Genomic DNA, 21,676 nt, shown 5'->3' with positions numbered 1-21,676 from the left:
CTCACCTTAGTGCAGCAGTCCCTTAATTGGCTGTTTGTTCCAACCCTCCCTCCCAGTCTGTTCACCACAGTATCACGCCTGCCTCCTACCTGCCTCTCCCATACCCTGTGCCCTTTTCTTTACATTGAATTGGTCCCCTCCTAAATACCCCCTCAAAAATGTATCTTGGAACTAACATGTTTGCTGCCATTACATTGTTCACTCTGCTGGCATGTCCGGACTAGTTAAATTACAAGCTCTTCAGGGCAGGGACTGTCTGCTAGCACAATGGGGCTTCTTCCGGTTAGACGTTAGGCCAGGGATAGTCAATTATTTTTTTTTGTCACGGTCCAGACTCCAGAGGAAATAATAATAAAAAAAATTATAAGAAGAAAATAAAAAGATTTGGGGTTCCATTCAAAAGCATCTGGCAGTCTGGATTTGGCCTGCGGTCTGCCTATTGATTACCCCTGCCTTAGGCCCTTCTTACTGATGTAATAAACATGATTAATAATATTAAATAGTAACATTGATCATATGGGTTTAGATTCCGTGCTGCCCTTTATTTGCAGTCCATGAAGAGGAGGACAAGATGGCTTTAAACCACCTTTACAAACTCCTGATTGTGGGCTACTCTGGGGCCAAAACATCTTCCAAGGCAGGGGCTTTCTAAGTAAAGCAGCCTGTCCCTGACTGCCTGTGAGCAGCAGGACTTCCCACTATCTCTGCAGAGCTACGTTTTGTGGGTCCATCCCTGATACGTTTTGATTGCCTGCAGCTCCACCCCGGGTATGCCTCCTACCCTAGGGATTCAGACCGCACCCTTGGTCCTGCGGCTATCATCAGTTCTTGTGTAGAGGGGATTCTATCCCAGCTGGAAACACACCTCTGGACATTTTACCCAGCACAAAGCCTGTGGTAAATGATAATCGTCTCATCTGAGGACATTTTGGTGTCAATCTCATTTAAAGTAATGGGAGACAGCAATCATTTCTAATATGGGAAATTTCAGGATTTTTAAGCCAGGAATAAGGAGATCCTATTGGACTTTTAAAAGAGACCATGTAACTCTAAATTCACAATGTGAGTTGGCAACATGGTATACTGGCCAAGTTCACTTACATCTCACTTATCATGCCTATTACAAGGGTAACCACTGAATACTCTTTTAATCTGTTCTTCTTTATTAGCTAAGGAGACACTAGAGCCCAAAGAAAAATGGAAAAGGAAGAAGAAAAAAGGATGCTTTCCATGTTCCCCATTCTGTAGAAAAAGCAAAGGATCTATAGGTAAGCGGGACTCTTCCCACTTGGTTTGGAGCTCTACTCCTCACTCCCAGGAACTGTGACGGGTGCACTATCGGCAATGCTGGGAGCCTGAAGCAACTCATGGAAATCGGGGCCATCACAGGCAGCTTGTGGGTATAAGAGGATGAGGTTTTTTTGGGTGGGGTGGTAGAAAAGGGACGGATACCTGGGGCGCCTACACCATTCTGCCTCTGATTCCCATTACACTGCGTTCTGCCACATTCCATTAATATCCTCCAGCTGCCCCAGTCCCTGTTCTGCTTCTCACCCCATCTACAGTGGAATCAGGCTTTCATCCTCACTGCCAGGGTGCCAGCAGGGGGAGCTTTGAGACCACAGCAGACACTCACCCTGCTAGCAGTTCAATGCCCGATGCCACGGTGGCCACCAGCAACTGCAAGGAGCAATTGCAGGGAAAGTTTTTTGTCAGCCTCAAGCCCTGGGCGAGAGCATACTCTGTGAGTTCTTTGCAGGCAGATCATGCTCAGTGAGGTTGGCACAGAGAATTTCAGGGATGGAGGGCATTCACTAAGGTTAACTTGGAGCTGTGTGGGGATGGATCATGCTCAGTGAGGATGGAATCTTAGATTTTGGCTGCCAGCTTCTAACAAGCCTCTACTGAGCATGTGCCAAGAGTTATTTTCAGAGGCGTATAAATTGGGTAGTTCTGGAAGAATTTTCTGAGAGACAGCAAAAGGCCCCCTTGCTCCAAATGTCAAATCCCTGTTCTAAAGTATGGAGCTGTTAGACCTTCTCAAAGAAACAGTTGTAATTTTTTTTTAACAGTGGCAAAGCATCACTTCCTGTATAGAGGGGATTCTCCCTCCGCTGGAACCATTCCTCTGGTCCTTTTACCCAGCATAAAGGGTCCAGAGCAGGAATGAAAATATCACCCAGTGCTTTTTTTTTCCCCAGGGAAAAAAGAAATAAAATAAACTCAAGCAAAAAACAAACAAAACGGTCTATCCTGATTTCACTATGTACTTGTACAGTTGCACAAAATCAAAAGTGTATGAAGCTTGCAGAACGTCCCAGTAAAATAGCAATGTGTAACCTGTGTGACATTCAGTAGTCCTATAAATAGGAAAGCACCTCTGAATTTAGAAGACATTTCATTCTACCGTATGACAAAAACATTTTTTTTCTTTTGGTTATAACTGTTATTATTTAACACCTCTTTTTTCTAAATTAACCTGGGTATTGGGCCTCAGTGAGGAATAGAAAAGCCTCCTAAGAAATTTTCACCTGCAACCTTCAGCTGCTTTTAAAATTATTTGAGTGAAACCAAAACAATAATAAAACCCCCACAAACAAACCCAACACTTAATATATTTTTGCAGAAGTAAAGGTTGCATTTTTGCATCTTCATCTATTTCAGATATGGCCCAGGATTTCATAGTAAAATTCCCTACAAATAGCTGAGGACTCCATCTTATACATTGCACTTCTCAGATTATTACAAGGAAATTAGCAGTGATCCTTCCACATTTTCAGTTTGTTTGTATTCACACAAACGGGGAAGAAAATACATGTGTTTGTGTCTAGTGAGAAAGTCAATTATTGATGAAGTACCGATAATTTATTTTCTTTAATTTCACTATCAGATGGTTTAAATCAGGAGCAAGATTCAGCGACACAGAGAGCTCCAAAGTCAAGGCAGAAAGATGTCTTAAAGCTGGAGCAAGAAGGGTACATTGAGCCGGTCCTGGAGCTGGAGGAGACAGAAGGACTTAACGGTATTTCCTCTCATAATTTTTGCACTGTACCTAAATTCAGTGGGTGAAATTCTGGTGCCTTTGAAGTCAATAGAACATAGGACTTGAAGGAATCTCCTCGGTCATCGAATTCAGTCCCTGCTGTCATAGGCAACCCCATGCCATCATTTCATTCATAAACTTTTCAAGCTCCATCTTCAAACTAGTTAGGTTGTTTCCCCCCACTTCTCCTATTGGGTGGCTGTTGAAGAACCTCTCTCCTCCAACAGGAATTTGTCACTGACTTCAGTGGAGCCAGAATTTCACCCAACATGCTTCACTTAAGTTTACAAAAATGATCCATTAGGACCTTCAAAAACCAAATACACATGAGATTGGCCTAAATATCACAAGAGTAAAACGATAATTATACTATACTTCACGGTTTGTAAATTTCTTGTCTGGTTTGTGAGCCTTTAGGGGAAAGCTGCCTCCTGCTTTAGTCTGTGGAGTGCCTTAGGGTCAAATTCAACACTAAACAAATATGCAAACTGCAGACTTCCCCCCCATCTGCTTGAAGATGACTCCCCTTATCTACTCCTAACCCCTGCAAGGGTGGAGCTGCCATTTTGTGCCTCTTCATCTCTCTCCTTTACCCCTATCCTATCCCCTTCCCCTCCCTGCCCCACTAAGTCCCCTCCTCCACTCCACACTCCTCCCATTGCCCCCCAGAGGCTTCTGTCCCCAGTGCCACCTTGCATTCGCTTGCCCCCACATTTTCCCACCCTCTCCCCTGCCCTTATAATATCTTACCCCTCACATTTTCCCTCTTTCACCCCCTATTTCCCTGAGATCTCCTCAGTCCTCCCCCCCACCTCTCTGAATAGCCTCTTCTCCTCATGAGGATGTCTCCTGCTTCCCACGTTCCTCCCAGTTCCTCAGAGTTACTTGTCCAGCCATTAACCACAGAGTCCAGAAAGTGGCCATTGTCTCTGAGGGCACCCTGGCTTCAGTATAATGGAAAACTGTGGGAGATGGCAGCCATCTCTATTTGGGGCAGCCTTACTTTCACATGCAAAGCCTGTAGTGAATGATAGTCGTCTCATCCCAGGGCAGTTTGGCATCAATCTCATTTCAAATAATGGGAGACAGCGATTATTTCTACTATGGGAAATTTCAGGATTTTAAAGCCAGGAATAAGGAGATCCTATTGGACTTTACAAAGACACCATGTAACTCTAAATTCACAATAAGAGTTGGTAACATGGCATACTGTCTAAGTTCACTTACATAGCACTTGTCATGGTTCTTACAAGGGCAACCACTGCGCCCCGTCATGCACACCTCTCTTTAAGAGGGAATCTGGTTGTGGTCTCTCTTCTGGGTTTTTACTGCCCACTCGGGAAAAGAAGTCTGCCATTTGCATGGGCCTTACCGGGTCGGTGGCCAACTTGAAAATCGTAGGGCTGCAGTGAAAGTTACCACCTCATGACCCAGGCATTGATGTCCTTCATAATGTTAAGCAATCGAAGTTGCATGTGGTCAGTGACCAAATGGAAGGGGTTCCCCAGTAGATGATACCTAAGTGCATTGATTGCCTACTTCACCACCAACACCTCCTTTTCTATCGTTGAATACTTCTGCTCTCAGAGAAACAACTTCCTGCTCAAATAAAGAACTGGACGCTCCTCTCCCTCAGCTTCTTGAGAAAACACTGCTCCCAATCCCATTTCTGACACGTCAGTCTGTAATATGAAGGCTCTGTCAAAGTCTGGGTGGAATAGGATGGGATCCCTAGTTAGTCGATCCTTCAGTTCCAGGAAAGCTCTCTCACACTCTGCTGACTACTGTATCTTGTGAAGCTGGAAGCTCTTTTTTAGGTCGGGTAAGGGTGACATGAGCGTTGCAAGGTTTGGCAGAAAGTAGCAATAGTATCCTGCTAGGCCCAAGACTTGGCTTACCGGCCTTTTTGTCATAGGGGCCGGGCAGTCCCCTAAGGCTTGTACTTTATCCAACTGGGGGTGTAGGGTACCTTGGCCCACACTGTACCCCAACTATGTTACCTCTCGCTGCCCAAGATGGCACTTGACTAGGTTGATGGTGTGCCCGGCTTCCCCTATAGCTTGCAAGATGGTTGTGAGGTGTTGGAGATGTTCTTCCCACATGAGGCTGTCTACAACTATATTGTCTATGTAGGCTGCTGCATATAGGTGGTGAGATTGCAGCAGCCTGTCCGTAAGTCACTGAAATGTGGCTGCGGCCGCACAGAAACCAAAAGGCATGGTGACTAACTGATACAGTCCAAACGGGGTGTGACCAGCAGTGCGAGGGGAAGCCCTCACTGGAAATGCCAATGTCAGGGCAGGCTGCAAAGGGGAGAGCAGATACTCCCCAGACTGGTGGGTAACACTGAAGTTAAACTCCCCAACCAGTCACAAACTGTGCTTCCAATCCCCCACACTGGTTATCAAGAAGCAAAAATGAAATCACACAGCCCCTTAATTGCATTCCAGTCTCTGGCTCCCAATCAACACCTACGTCCAGTACAGTGAGAAGTTATCTAAAAACTCTGCTCACATATACAAAATGTTCTTCTGACCCCAAAGGGTCAGCCATGTCACCAGGCCAGTATAGGTTTGGATACTACCCAAAATACCACTCTGCCAGCCAGGTTTATTATAAAGAAAAAAGAAAGAACAAGAAGATAGATGTTAAATGGTAAAGCAGTTACATATATACAAAGATTTGAAAGTCCATATATCAGGCTCCTATCAGTACTTGTGAGTTTGCTGGCTTGAATGTCCCTCTGGAACACAACCCCAGCTAGGATGGGTCATTCAGTCCTTTGTTCAGAGCTTCATTTTGTAGCAAAGTTCATCCAGAGATAAGAAGCAGGACTGAAGACAAAATGGAGAAGATGCAGCTGCCTTTTATAGTCTTTTGTCATGCAGCCTGTGCTTCCTTTGTTCCAAACACAAGCTGCCCTACACATGGCTTGAAAGCCTTAGAGTTCTGTCCATAGGCATGCCCCTGCCAGAAAATGACCACATGGTGACAGGGATGCTGGAAGATGGGGAGGCCAAGGGGCCATGACCCTCCGCCTTTTTGCCATGGGCCCAGCCCCCTGCTCCTCTTACTCTGGGAGAAAGAGACTTCTTTTAGTCTTTTCTCTTCACCCTTCTTGGCCAATACCAGATACCTTTGTAGGACCCTCTCGTAAAGTTTAGCCTTTTCAGAGTCTGATAAACTGGATCTTTCAAGAACGTCTTTCATCTCTGAATCCAATTGGTGAGGAGGTGTGGTTCTGATATTTTCTTCATCACTAGAGGCATGTTTCATCACTAGAGGCGTGTTTGTTCTAGCTGATGGCTAGGAACGAGGTACAATTTTTCAACCATTTTATTTAAAATGCCTGACAGCAAAACTCAACAAATGTTTGATAAAACCCCTGATCTGTTTTACAATCATCTTTTATTCTTTTGAGGAACAGGTTTTTGTAATCGCTCAGTGTTTTACTAATCCCCCATTTTCTTTTTAGCATGCTTACTTGTTAGGGTTTCTGGGGGACTTTTCCTTTTACAGAGTTGAGTGCTATTTCAGAGCTGGCCACTACCAGGTTGTCAGAGGCTGAGCACAGAATAACCTTCCTTTGATGCGGTCTGGCTTTGATGAGGAGTTTCAAAAGAGCTAGGTTTCTGTGTACATGGCTAGACATGCTTATCAGGGGGATGCTCTTTTTTTTTAAAATGGCTAAGGATTGTTAAAAAAATTACTACTTTTCTGTTTTTTTCAAGGTGTATACATAGGGCCAGTCTGGGGGAGAAATGCTTGTTCTTAACCTGTAGGCTTCGGGTGCTAAAACATTTAAATCCACCAGCAGAAACTTCTGGGCTTTTTGATAGCATCCTCAAAAGCCTCCCAAAAGAATTGTGTTTTCCCAGGGTACGTTTGCCATGCCTGGGTTGTAACTTGCAGTTTATCTCCATGGTTTTAAAGAGAACCATATACTTTGTTTTTAAAATAATCATTTGTCTTTTTTCCCCTGGCAAAACACATTTTGCACAATGTACAAAATACTCAGCTTCCTGTGGTGTATGTATTTTGTAAAGGCTTTCTCAATTTCACTGCTTTCAGAAGAAGACTTCTTCAAGTCATCTCTAATAAATATGCCTTGTGAAAAGGAAAAAATACTTTTTTTTCCTTCAAAAATGGTCAACAGTGCCAAATGTGTATGTGTCAACATATGAAACTGGAGGACAAAAGAGGGTGTGGAAACCTGTAAAAATATATATATTGATGAATCCTATTGAGCTGTATACTACTAATGTCTAGAGTGAAAATATATAAAAAACCCACAACGGGTTTTCACCTCAGTCCCCGGAAAAATCATGGAGCAGGTCCTCAAAGATTCAATCTTGAAGCACTTGCATGAGAGGAAAGTGATCAGGAACAGTCAGCATGGATTCACCAAGGGAAGGTCATGCCTGACTAATCTAATCGCCTTCTATGATGAGATTACTGGTTCTGTGGATGAAGGGAAAGCAGTGGATGTGTTGTTTCTTGACTTTAGCAAAGGTTTTGACATGGTCTCCCACAGTATTCTTGTCAGCAAGTTAAAGAAGTATGGGCTGGATGAATGCACTATAAGGTGGGTAGAAAGTTGGCTAGATTGTCGGGCTCAACGGGTAGTGATCAATGGCTCCATGTCTAGTTGGCAGCCGGTGTCAAGTGGAATGCCCCAGGGGTCAGTCCTGGGGCCGGTTTTGTTCAATATCTTCATAAATGATCTGGAGGATGGTGTGGATTGCAGTCTCATCAAATTTGCGGATGATACTAAACTGGGAGGAGTGGTTGATACGCTGGAGGGCAGGGATAGGATACAGAGGGACCTAGACAAATTGGAGGATTGGGCCAAAAGAAATCTGATGAGGTTTAATAAGGATAAGTGCAGGGTCCTGCACTTAGGATGGAAAAACCCAATGCACAGCTACAGACTAGGGACCGAATGGCTAGGCAGCAGTTCTGCGGAAAAGGACCTAGGGGTGACAGTGGACGAGAAGCTGGATATGAGTCAGCAGTGTGCCCTTGTTGCCAAGAAGGCCAGTGGCATTTTGGGATGTATAAGTAGGGGCATAGCGAGCAGATCGAGGGACGTGATCGTCCCCCTCTATTCGACATTGGTGAGGCCTCATCTGAAGTACTGTGTCCAGTTTTGGGCCCCACACTACAAGAAGGATGTGGATAAATTGGAGAGAGTCCAGCGAAGGGCAACAAAAATGATTAGGAGTCTGGAACACATGACCTATGAGGAGAGGCTGAGGGAACTGGGATTGTTTAGTCTGCAGAAGACAAGAATGAGGGGGGATTTGATAGCTGCTTTCAACTACCTGAGAGGTGGTTCCAGAGAGGATGGTTCTAGACTATTCTCAGTGGTAGAAGAGGACAGGAGAAGGAGTAATGGTCTCAAGTTGCAGTGGGGGAGGTTTAGGTTGGATATTAGGAAAAACTTTTTCACTCGGAGGGTGGTGAAACACTGGAATGCGTTCCCTTTGGAGGTGGTAGAATCTCCTTCCTTAGAAGTTTTCACGGTCAGGCTTGACAAAGCCCTGGCTGGGATGATTTAATTGGGGATTGGTCCTGCTTTGAGCAGGGGGTTGGACTAGATGACCTCCTGAGGTCCCTTCCAACCCTGATATTCTATGATTCTATGATTCTATGAACGTGTGATTGATGACACCATCAGAATCTGCAGGTCCTCGTTAGAGCTGCATGCCCCAGTCCCCCTCAGCTGAGTTTCTGGGTTGTCTCCGTAGTTTCTCTCCTCCCCAAGCTCATGTGACTCAAGAGGGGGGATGGAACTGCATGGACTTGAGGACTGAGGAAAGGTACCATAATGTGCCTAAATAAGCCAACTACCATCAGTTCGCAATTTCAGTAACTGATTTACTGCACACTGGAAAGGCCATGACCACATTATAGAGGAAGAATAATGTATGTAAAATAGGTTTCAGAGTAGCAGCCGTGTTAGTCTGTATTCGCAAAAAGAAAAGGAGGACTTGTGTCACCTTAGAGACGAACAAATGTATTTGAGCATATAAATAAATTTGTTAGTCTCTAAGGTGCCACAAGTATTTAAAATACTTAGTTTTAAAACAACGTTTAATTTTTAATGTTGAACTCCTCAATTTCATTGAAGGTCAGGTAGGATGGGTATCTGAGGTGGACACACATTGAGTATATATCCCAAACAATTCAGAAATGCCAATTTTGGGAAAAAGCAATCCAAAATATTTCTGTGTCCAGTGTATCCATAAGCATTTTTTTAAAGAAATAATGTATTGAGGTTGAGCTGCTAAAAGCATGTTCTCTACCTGTTGATTTGAACCCATCACTTTCCTCTTTGAATCCCTCTGCTCACTCCTCATCTGATATTCAATCAGATTTAAATTATTGGTCACCTTTTCAAGGAAACTCTGTCTCCTACCTAGACGAGCTTTACCTTGTAAAGAATTCCATTTCATTGTGGCAGACAAGAGTAAATGTTGACCACAGTCTTTGTCCTGTAGCGTTAGTTGATTTTTTAGATACACTAGGCCAAGGCCATTGACCACCTTGAAGATAAAGACCAAGATTTTGAACTTGAATAGTCCTGCATTTCAACCCTTGGAGTGTTCACTTGGTGCATGGGGAATGGGATTTTTTTAATCATGAGGCATTTGTGTTTCATCAAAGAAGAAAATCTTCTACAAAGGAACAGCTGTTGTGAAATCAGGTTTTCACCAAACGTTACTCCTGGAGGAATTCTGTACTACTGTAGGCATGCATAATTAATGAGCCATGCATATCTTTAATTTTTTGTGTAGAAAAAAAAAGCTTCTGCCAAAATGTTGCTGCATTCCACCTTTTGCCCACCAGAGGGCACTGTGTCACAAGAACAGCAGCAGATACTCGCAGAAAATAATAATTACCACCGGGGGGGGGCACGGGAGAAAACCTTTTGTAGTGATAAGCAAGGCGGGCCATTTCCAGAAGTTATCAAGAATGGTTTTCTTCCCCACACCCTCCGCCCCCACTCTCCTGCTGGTAATAGCTCATCTTAAGTGAGTGTGTATGATAACACCCATTTTTTTCATGTTCTGTGTGTACATAAATCTCCTCACTGTATTTTCCACTGAATGCATCCAATGAAGTGAGCTGTAGCTCACGAAAGCTTATTCTCAAATAAATTGGTTAGTCTCTAAGGTGCCAGAAGGACTCCTTTTCTTTTTGCGAATACAGACTAACACGGCTGCTACTCTGAAACCTGTCAATATTCCTAGAGATGATTCTCAGATTTCTGACAAGCATAGGGTTGTCTGCAGTGTAGATGTAGCTGGGTAGATCCCAGGATATTGGAAAGCCAATGTGGGTGAGGTAATATCTTTTCTTAGACCAACTTCTGTTGGTGAGAGTGACAAGCTTTTGAGCCACAAAGAGCTCTTCTTCAGGTCTGGGAACATTACTCCCAATGTCAGAGCAAAATGCAAGATGGAACAGATTATTTAGCATAAGTAGTTAGCAAATATTGTAAGGGACCATTCAAAGTAGAATGGGCCATTAGCACCTCTGCAAACATAGGAAAAAAAGAAGGGGTTAGTGGATTACAGATTGTTTTAATAAACCATAAATCTAGTGTCTCTGTTCAATCCATGATGTCCATAATCCATGATTTGGTGTCCAGCAGAGTAATGAATGTAAGCTCCCTGGTTCTTCTTTTGAAAATGCTGTGCAAGTTGCCTTTGAGGATTGGGTCTGATAGGTCAGATATAGAGTGATTACTTTATGAAAAGTGTTCACCCACAGGTGATAGGGTGTTTTTGTCTTTTATCATTTTCCTGTGTATATTCATTTGAGTTTATAATGATTATCTGTTTCATCCATATAATCATTATTCAGGCATTTAGTGCACTGGATGAAGTGTGCTACATGTGATAGGCATGTATAAGATCCTGGGATCTTGAAAGGTGTTTTGTGTGGAATGTTGATCATTATAGTAATGGAGATATGTCTGCAAGTTTTGCATCTATCGTTCTGGCAGAGTCTGGTGCTGCTTTGAGTGGGTGTGTCCTGGTCTGTGGGGAGCTTGCTCTTGATGACGAGGGTTACCTGGGGTTTTGAGAACCCACAGCAGGGGCAACTTAACTATTTCACTCCATGCAGTGTCAGGAATCAATCAATAGGAACACAGCACTTCTGTCTGATCAAGGATTAAATGCAAGTAAGTATGCTCTTATCTAACACTGCAGTTTATTAGATTTAAGCATACAGAGACATAAGCAATAGGTTTAGAACATCCCAGATCTTTTTCCTAAGATCTGGAATGGTATTGTGTAATTAACAGCAGGTTTGCAGTGGCCAGTTGCTCACCCACCAGGGAGAAAGGGTGTCAGAAAAAAGTGTCTCAAGATGGCTTCAGAGGACTGCTCCACAATATACTCTATTAGCTAATCTTTTATAACTAACTTCTACAAAACACATAGGTCATAATGACCCCAACTGGATCATCTCTTTTCTAACTTTCAGTCAACTTTTCATATCAGAGGTGCCTAGATTCAAAGTTTTCCAACCACCAAGGTTTTCAGTCTCAGTTGTTTACTTGTCTGTCCCCTCCTCCCATTCTGATTAGCAAAAAACTATCAGCTAGATATGACCTCGCTTCTAAAAGCCTGTCTCCAAATTAACCCTTAACTATGTGGTGTTCTATTTCATTAATTCCTATTGGCAGAATGCACATAATATGGTTGCAATTAGTTTGATCACATAATGGGGTATACACATCCCTCAAACCAGGGCAACAATGAGTTTGAAGAGATTGTTCGAAGACCAGAAGAGATGGTTCTTGAAATATTTCTTTCATGATGGGGTACCCATCAAGTATGGGGTGTAGTTGTTTACACCCATTGGTGGTTACACTAGCTTTACTGTATGGGTTCCAGTGTGGGGTGGTAGGTGACAAATAGGGGTATGCAGTCAGAAGGGGGTTTATTTCTGTATTGAAGCAGATTCTCCTGGGGTATTTGGGTGGCCTGTTGCATGATGCAATCTACTTCTCTGATGAAGTGTCCTTGTTTGGTGAAGGTGGTTTTAAGTGAACATAAGAACAGCCATACTGGGTCAGACCAAAGTCCATCTAGCTCAGTGTTCTGTCTTCTGACAGAGGCCAATGCCAGGTGCTTCAGAAGGAATGAATAAAAAAGGTAATCATCAAGTGATCCATCCCCTGTCACCCATTCCCAACTTCTGGCAAAGAGAGGCTAGGGACACCATCCCTGCCCATCCTGGCTAATAGTCATTGATGGACCTATCTTCCATCAATTTACCTAGGTCTTTTTTGACCACGGTTATAGTTTTGGCCTTCACAATATCGACAACAAGTGTGTTAAGCCAGGAATAGTCAATAGGTGGACCGTGGGCCAAATCCGGACTGTGAGATGCTTTTGAATGGACCCCACAATGTTTTTATTTCTTTATTATCATTATGGGGTTTTAAAAATTTTTTTCTTGGATTCTGGACCTTGACTGTACCTTGACCAAGAAATTTGGACCTTGACAAAAATAGGCTATCCCTTCATTAAGGTATATATCACTTACTTTCTCCTCAGAGCACATTCTGTGGTATCTGAGTGCCTGGCTGTCAATAACATATTTCTTGGTATGGTTGGGGTGGTTACTAGATCTATGAAGGTAGGTGTGGTGATCCATGGCTTTCTTGTATATGGTTGTCTGTAGGGTTCCATTGCTGAAGCTGATTGTGGTGTCCAGAAGTTGATGCTAGTGTGGGAAAGCTCCAGAGAGAGTTTAATGGATGGGTGGTGGTTGTTGAAGTTGTGGTGGAAGTCTGAGGGAGTTTAAGCTGTCTTCCCATAGGATGAAAATTTCTCAGGTATATCACTGGTTTCATGATGCACTTCTCCAGAAATTCTTCTTCAGGATGACCCATGAAGAGGTTAGCATATTGGGGAGCCATCCTAGTACCCCTGGCTGTTCTCATGCTTTGGACAAAATGTTTATTGCTGAAGGTAAATCTATGACAGGCGAGGATGAACTGGATGAGTTTGGCTATGTGTTTGGGATGGATAATTGATGGTTGTCCATTGTCTTTTAAATATTTGGGGCAGGCAGCTATCCTGTCATTGTGAGGGATATTGGTGTATAGGAAAGTGACATCCATGGTGGCAAGGATGGTATTCTGAGGAAGGTTGTTAATACTGTGGAGTAGAGTAGGGCTCAAATGTACTTGAGCCATCCAGCTACTGTGAGAGTGGACTGTCTGGAAAGACTCTTGCCTAGGCTCACAGCCCATGCACGTTTCAATCTCTTTGGCTCATGAGTGTTTGCATGCAGTGTTCTAGAAAGACAAAGGTTTCCTTTAATAGATGTTTTCAGTTTTGCTTCCTCAAACGGGCAGTCAGTGCCACACACTGGCTGAAATAAATGCTGAGTGACTGAGATCAAGTAGGGGATCTTGAGCTGTGTGGTGCACAATCCCCTCCATTCTAAGACTGCTGATTTTGCAAAATGCTGTGTTTTTGACGAGCTGTGCCTAGGGAACTCCTTGCTCAAATGACCCCAAAATTTGGGTCACTAACCCTATCCTGTTCCCCCATGAGACAACAAATTTCAAGACAGTCCAAGTAAGCATACAGATCTTACAGCACTAAGAAGAAATAACATTTAAGTAGAAAGGGCTTCTCAACCTAAACTAAAGCAGAGCTGGTGCTTCATTATACAATCATAGGCCTGGAAGTGACCTTGAGAGGTCATCAAGTCCAGTCCCCTGCCCTCAAGGCAGGACCAAGCACCATATAGACCACCCCTGACAGGTGTTTGTCTAACCTGCTCTTAAAAATCTCCAATGACGGAGATTCCACAACCTCCCTAGCCAATTTATTCCAGTGCTTAACCACCCTGACAGTTCGGACATTAGGAAAAATTTCCTCTCAAAACTTCCCTTGCTGCAATTTAAGCCAATTGCTTCTTGTCCAATCATCAGAGGATAGGAAAATAATTTTTCTTCCTCCTCCTTAAAACAACCTTTTAGGTACTTGAAAACTGTTATCATGTCCCTTCTCAGTCTTCTCTTTTCCAGACTAAACAAACCCAATTTTTTCAATCTTCCCTCATAGGTCATGCTTTCTAGATCTTGAATCATTTTTGTTGCTCTTCTCTGGACTTTTTCCAGTTTGTCCACATCTTTACTGAAATGTGGCACCCAGAACTGGACACAATACTCCAGCTGAGGCATAATCAACGTGGACTGGAGCAGAAGAATTACTTTGCATGTCTTGCTTACAACACTCCTGCTAATACATCCCAGAATGATGTTTGGTTTTTTTTGCAACAGTCTTACACTGTTAACTCATATTTAGCTTGTGGTCCACTCTGACCTCTTGATCCCTTTTTTGCAGTAATCCTTCCCAGGCAGTCATTTTCCATTTTGTACATGTACAACTGATTGTTCCTTCCTAAGTGGAATACTTTGCATTTGTTCTTATTGAATTTCGTCCTAGTTACCTCAGACCATTTCTCCAGTTTGTCCAGCTCTTTTTCAATTATAATCCTATCCTCCAAAGCACTTGCAACTCCTCCCACCTTGGTATCGTCTGCAAATTTTATAAGTGTACTCTCTATGCCATTATCTAAATCATTGATGACTATATTGAACAGAACTAGACCCAGAACTGATCCTTGCAGAAGCCGACTCGTTGTGCCCTTCCAGCATGACTGTGAGCCATTGATAACTACTCTGGGAATGGTTATCCAACCAGTTATGCACCAACCTTATAATAGCTCCATCTAGGTTGTATTTCCCTAGTTTTTTAATGAGAAGGTCATTTGAGACTATATCAGATGCCTTACTAAAGTCTCGATATACCACATCTACCGCTTCCCCCCATCCACACGGCCGTCACCCTGTCAAAGAAAACTATCGAGTCAGTTTGATATGATTTGTTCTTGACAAATCCATGCTGACTATTACATATTGCCTTATTATCTTCTAGATGTTTGCAAATTGATTCCTTCATTATTTGCTCCATTATCTTTCCGGGTCCAGAAGTTAAGCTGACTGGTCTGTAATTCCCTGGGTTGTCCTTATTTCCCTTTTTATAGATAGGCACTATATGTGCCCTTTTCCAGTCTTCTGGAATATCACCCGTCTTCCATGACTTTTCAAAGATAATAGCTAATGGCTCAGATATCTCCTCAGTCAGCTCCTTGTGTATTCTAGGATGCACTTCATTGGGCTCTAGTGACTTGAAGACATCTCACTTGTCTAAGTAATTTTCACCTTGCTCTTTCCTGTTTTGAACCTACCCCATTTTCACTGGTGTTCACTATGTTAGGTGTCCAATCGCCACCAACCTTCTTGGTGAAAACCGAAACAAAGAAGTCATTAAGCACGTCTGCCATTTCCACATTTTCTGTTATTGGTTTTTTGTCTTCTTTGAGTAATGGGCCTACTCTGTCCTTGGTCTTCCTCTTGCTTCTAATGTATTTGTAGAATGTTTTCTTGTTACCCTTTATGTCCCTAGCTTGTTTGATTTCCTTTTGTGCCTTGGCCTTTCTAATTTTGCCCCTACATACTTGTGTTGTTTGTTTGTATTCGTCCTTTGTCATCTGACCTAGTTTCCACTTTTTGTAGGACTCTTTTTTTTATTTTTAGATCATGGAAGATCTCCTGGTTAAGCCAGGGTGGTCTCTTGCCATTCTTCCTATCTTTCCTGTGCAGTGGAATAGTTTGCTCTTGTGACCTTAATAATGTCTCTATAACACATAATAAATGGGTTAATCGTTTATCAGGTCCAAATACCCTAACACTGCACCGGAGACATTACCGTACCAGGACTGGCCTGGAGGTGTCTTAGCATTAGCTCCCCAGGTTGCAATGTGGGTAAATTTGCTTTGTAAGTAATGACAGTCCTCACAGCTCCCCAAAAGGAGAGAGGAAGTAGCGTGAGTGAAGGGACTGATTTGGTCGCTGGGAGGTAAGCAAAGCCACAGTGCTGTTAGCTACACCTGTAAAAGACATGTCCCAGCAAAGAGATGGAGGAAGATATGAAGAAAATCAAAAATGAAGGCGTAACCCAGAAGGTGTAATCTGCACTGACTGCTGAAAGGGAAATAAAGGGTCAGATCCTCCGGATGAGCCATTGATGCCCAGCACAGCTCAGGGTGAGGGGTGAAGGCTACCATCACAGCCACCTGATCCTCAGACTGCCAGGCACCAGTCTGATCCTGAGCAGCAGCTTAGAGCAGCCAAGGGATCATTCCAGCTTCTGGGATCACCACAGAGACAGGGTCCTGAGTCTATGCCCCCTCCTCCAGTAGCTGTGAGCTGCGATGTCATAGAGCTGGTTATACTGGAAGATTTTCTAGGAAATTCTCAGTTGGCCACTTAAGCCATTTTAAAGTGGACTCTGCACTGCACTGAGGATAAGGATTGGGATCAAAAAATGCAAACCAACCTCACATTAGCGGAGTTCAAAGTGGGCCAGAACTATGTTTTATTTGTATAGAAGTAATCCCATTGGCTTCATTTTTGTTATATCAATATAAGTAAGAGAAGAATTGAACCCAGGATGTATAAGTCATCTGTTACTTACTGGGTACTGCTTTTCTTTAAATTACAAACATCAGGCTGTCTATGGAATGAGTAAACTGTATATAAAGTCACCATTTTCTACTCTGAAATTTTGGTTTGTTTTAACTTCCTTCTGCAGAAAGAAGTAAAGCATTTCAAGATGTTCTGTCCAGATTAAACCTGGAGAAGCACAGAAGCATCAAGATCAGGCTGAGGGATGTCCTGGAGATTTGCCCAGAAAGCATCAAGAACAAGATTCCAGAGGCATTAGATGATTTACCTTGGCATTTCCTGAGGAAGGTCATGGCTCTGAATGGGACGGCCAGAAATACAAGCATTGGGCACAAGGCTCCTGCAGAAGAAATGGGTGATTATGAGGAGAAGCTGCATATTGATGGCACTTTCTGTTTTAGTGACACTGAGATGAAAATTTCTCTGCAACCTCTTGATGTTCTCTGTGCTGTTCTGCTTTGCTCAGACAGCTTCCTAAAGCAGGAGATCCTGTCCAAAATGTCCATGTGCCAGTTTGCCTTTCCTCTGCTGCTACTCACCCTTGACACCCCCAAGTGCACCCTAATACTGTGGGCCATGAGGGACATTGTGCGGAAGTGGAGGCCGCACTCCCTGGCAGAGAACAGAGGGTTCAGAGAGGAGAGCTTGATGCTCACGTCAATGCCAACCATTTCTTTTGTGTGGATGGGGAGCTGCAGCTTCTCCAAGTCCCACCTCCTCAATGAGGTTCTCAGCCCCTCCCAGCAGCACCACGATTTCTTTATCAGTGCGGGACATGGAGTCTGGGAACTTCCTTCGGAAAATCGCAGATGGGCTGGTTGAGATTGCCTGGTATTTCCCTGGGGGGATGGAAAATTCTGATCTTTTCCCAGAACCCATTGCAGTTACAAATCTGCGTGGAGACATTGAGTCCCACTGGCTACAGTTTAGCTTTTGAACAGAGGTCTCCTCCGCAGTGTTCATAGTTACCGAGAGCATCGGTGAGAGAGAATAGGCACTGATATCATCTTGGAAAGAATCCAGCTCTAAATATTACTTCATCCTCAACTACAAGAATAAGAAACCCAAAGAAACTCTGGGATTCCTTAATAAGCTGTCCTCAGTGTTGAAGCTGAGCAAATCACAGCTACTGGTGAAAGATCGTACCATGAATAATGCAGGATTTGTGAAAAAGGTGCAGTCCACCATAGGAACCATAGTGAATTCATCTCTGAAGACAGTGAGTTTGGAAGCCATGGCTGTGACGGCACCTGACCTAGGAATCCTGGTGAATGAGGACTGTCAGGCATGTCAATGTGTGAGCAAATATACTGAAGAAATCACTGCAGAAATAAGAGATGGGGCAAAATACAAAAGGGAAATGTTGAGCCTGCAAGGAGACCTATGGAAAAACTTGGCTAAAGTGGAAGAAGAGATGTGCCGAATGAAAAGGCAAGGGGTCATGGCCATTGAAGACTATAAATCTGCGCTGAAACAGAAATGGTTAGAGATACGCAGACAGCAGAATCAGTGTGACCGTACTAATGGTTTGACTAAGTTCATCAAGGGAATAGTACAGCTGAAGCCAGTGGAGAAACATTACTTTCTGAAATGGATGAAATTTATCCTGGATAATATTGCGAGGCGAATCTTTCTAAAATGCGGGCGGACTATAAAGAGAAATGTGAAACTCCAGGAGTGGACCAAAAACAGCTGGAGGAATTAGATGAATTAATATCTGATAGTTCCTTGGGGGTGGAGTATTTCATGCGTGAGTTGGGGCAGTTCTATGAAGCTGAATGCTCAATGGTTAAAGAAGGGAAAATGGAAGAAAGCCAAAGACATTTCACCCGTCTCCCATGCATAGCAGCTGACCTGATGCTGGAAGGGTTTCCTGTTTAGCTGACCGATGGAGATGCCTCCAATATCCCCATGAACTTGGTAGTAGAGGTTCTAACTCATCTCCATATCAGGCTAGGGGATAGATCCAGAATGGTGGTTATAACAGTGCTGAGAGTGCAGAGCACTGGGAAATCCATCCTCTCAACACCATGTTCGGCCTGCAGTTTGCAGTGAGTAGCGGTCGAAGTGCGCGAGGAGCCTTCATGACGCTCATTAAAGTTACAGAAGCTGTTCAGGAGCCGCTTGGCTGTGATTTCATCCTGGTGATAGACACTGAAGGTCTGAAGGCCCCTGAACTAACAGCACTGGAAGACAGTTATCAACATGACAATGAGCTGGCCACCCTGGTGATTGGACTGAGTGACGTCACCATCGTTAACATGGCCATGGAGAATGCCACAGAAATGAAGGATGTTCTGCAAATTGTGGTCCAGGCATTTCTCAGAATGGAGGAAATAGGAAAACAGCCAAACTGCCAGTTTGTGCACCAGAACGTCAGTGATGTGTCTGCTCATGTTCAAAATATGAGGGACAGGAAACACCTCCTGGAGCAGCTGAATGAAATGACCAAAGCTGCAGCAAGGATGGAAAAGCAAAGCAGGGAAATGACATTTTCTGATATTATGGAGTATGACCCAGAAAAACACAATTGGTACATACCTGGCTTGTGGCATGAAGTCCCTCCCATGGCTCCCGTAAACACTGGATACAGTGAGAGGGTGTGAAAGCTAAAGAAATACCTGTTTGAATTCATAGAGAACCGTTCATGGAAAAGAGCTGGAAAGGATATTCCTGATTTTATTGTATGGTTGAAGAGCTTGTGGAAGTCAGTGAAACATGAGAACTTCATCTTTAGCTTTAGAAACAGCCTTGTAGCTGAAGCCTATAACCTGCTGTCTGTGAAGTATTCTGAATGGCAATGGGGTTTCCGCAAGGAGATGTATCTCTGGATATCTGAAAAAGAAACTTTTATCTAGAATCAGCTGCCAGAGACACTAGAGGGTGATCTCTTTCACAGCTTAAAAATGGAAGCACAAGGGAAACTACAGCAGGGAGAACAGAAGCTCTTGAATAACTTAGAACAGTATTTGAAAGGTGAAGCTCCAAATTTGAACCTGATAGAAAAGTACAGAGAAGATTTCAAAAGGAGCACGAATAGCCTCAAAAGAGAACTTGAAAATTATTCAACCAGTAACTGTGAGGAAGCAATTCGAATACGAAGAGGACAGCGCAAGATAGACAATATCCAGTCTGGGTACAAGCAGAAAATTGAAGGGGAAGTTGCCAGACTCTTGGCTGAATGCCGAAACAGAGAAGATAAACTCGACCATGAGAAACTGAAGAAAGAATTTGAAACGATGTGACGAGAAACCTTGTCAGAGTTAACGCTCTGTACTTTACAGAAATGTCAAGTTGTTCAAGATATGGATCTCCAGCTGAGAAAGGATCTGAAGCACAGAGCGGGTGCTGTCAGACAGATACTGCAACATGCAAAAAGCCTGCTGGATTATAGAATGAAGTCTTTCACAATGAAGAAGGAATACTTAAACCTAAAATGGACCAGAGCAGTTGTAGAATACTTCTCACAGGAATGTTACTGTAAAACTGAAGAGCTTGCTCTATCTTTAATGACTGAATGCAAGAAATACATTGAAGAAAAAGTTAAATCCAAAACAGACTATGATGAAACCTATTGTGGAGAACTGCTGCATATGGTTAATGAGAGGTTAAAAGAGGAGGAGATTGAGAAACTTCACACTTCTCCTTTGTTTGAAGTTGACCTGAAGCGTCACGTTTGGGGGAAGCAGCTTGGGCATTTCAGAAGATGCATGAAGATTTTATCAAAGAAAGCGATCCTCAGCAACGTCTGGAGAAGCTGAAACCTCATTATTTCTCCATATTTACTGATCTCTATTTGGAAAAGAAAGAGAGCCAAACAAGGGTGAGGAATTTCTGTGATCAGTGTCTCAAACCTGCCCTGGTGGGTTATGTCAACAAAAGGCTCGGACTAGAAATAGTTGACAATATTCTCAGCAGTGAACAGGCCCTTGAATACGCCAGCCGAAGCTTCTTTCAGTTCTTTTTGCTAAAGAAGCTGCTGGAAGAGATGAACTTTGGCAACTATGTGAAATACATAAGTAACTATGAAGAGTTTGTCAAATCCTGGATACAGAGATGTCTGATAGACCACTATGGAGGGAAGGCAAGTTTGAGAGATTTGGAGAAAGGGATTCTATCCGGAATAATAAATAAAATCAAGGGAGTTCTGAAAAACTCCATAAATAAAAACAATAACACAGTTTCTGCCTTTTTAGACAGCTTTTGCAAAGAGCTGCAGCAGGACCTGGCCATTTCCAGCAATAGCTTAGTTGGAGTACAGTTTAAAACCACAGCAAAAATTGAGCAGCTTTCTGGTAACATTGAAATCTTCCTTCTGGAGCTGGAACAACAAATCTTAACCCAGTTTAATCATTTGGAACTTGAGACCAAACTCTCCAGCCTGCCAGTGAAACCCCAGGATGAGATCTTCAAGCGAGTGTTTGGCTGTGGGAAGCAGTGTCCGTTCTGTGAAGCCCCCTGTGAAGCAGGAGGCACTGACCATAAAGAGCATTTTGTATCAGTCCATCGACCCAAAGGGTTAGGGAACTTCAGGGATTGTGATTCACAAAAGCTTGAGCATTCCATATGCTCCTCTGATGTGGTTTCCAATCGTGAATTCCGAACTGCAGCCGCAGATGGGAAATTTCATCCCTACAAAGATTACCGCCATTACTACCCAGACTGGCGCATTCAGCCTGATCCCAGCATTGATGCTTCTGATTTCCGGAAATTTGTTTTCAAATCATTCAATGACCAGTTAGCTAGAGCGTATGGTGCTAAAGCAGCAGAACTTCCAGGAGACTGGAAAAATATAATGAAAGAGCAGGCGCTGAAGAGCCTAAAGGAAGCATTTTACATGAAATAATAGACATGCCAAGAGTCTCTTTAAATAGGATACACTTCAACAAAACAAAACCCTTAATTAAAAAAAAAACGGAATATGAACAAATCTGACAGCCTGTACCATTTTTTAAATTGAAAACTAAAAACAAAAAATCAATTGCAGGTCACATCTTCCAGTTAGTGCAAGGCTGCTGCACAGGAACAGCCATACCAAAGCAAACTGATAGTCCGTGTATCCC

At 43.2% G+C, this 21,676-nt stretch overlaps 1 pseudogene; it reads left to right on the top strand.

Moving 5' to 3' along the window:
- LOC140912906 (up-regulator of cell proliferation pseudogene) overlaps positions 1–21,459 on the top strand; it is a 72,784-nt pseudogene extending 51,325 nt beyond the window's left edge.
- Positions 21,460–21,676: the final 217 nt, after the last annotated feature.

Source organism: Lepidochelys kempii, chromosome 6 (genome assembly GCF_965140285.1).
Source record: "Lepidochelys kempii isolate rLepKem1 chromosome 6, rLepKem1.hap1, whole genome shotgun sequence".
NCBI classification, from domain to species: Eukaryota; Metazoa; Chordata; order Testudines; family Cheloniidae; genus Lepidochelys; species Lepidochelys kempii.
Note: the sequence above shows the minus strand (reverse complement) of the source record. Positions and strands in the feature narration are given on the sequence as shown.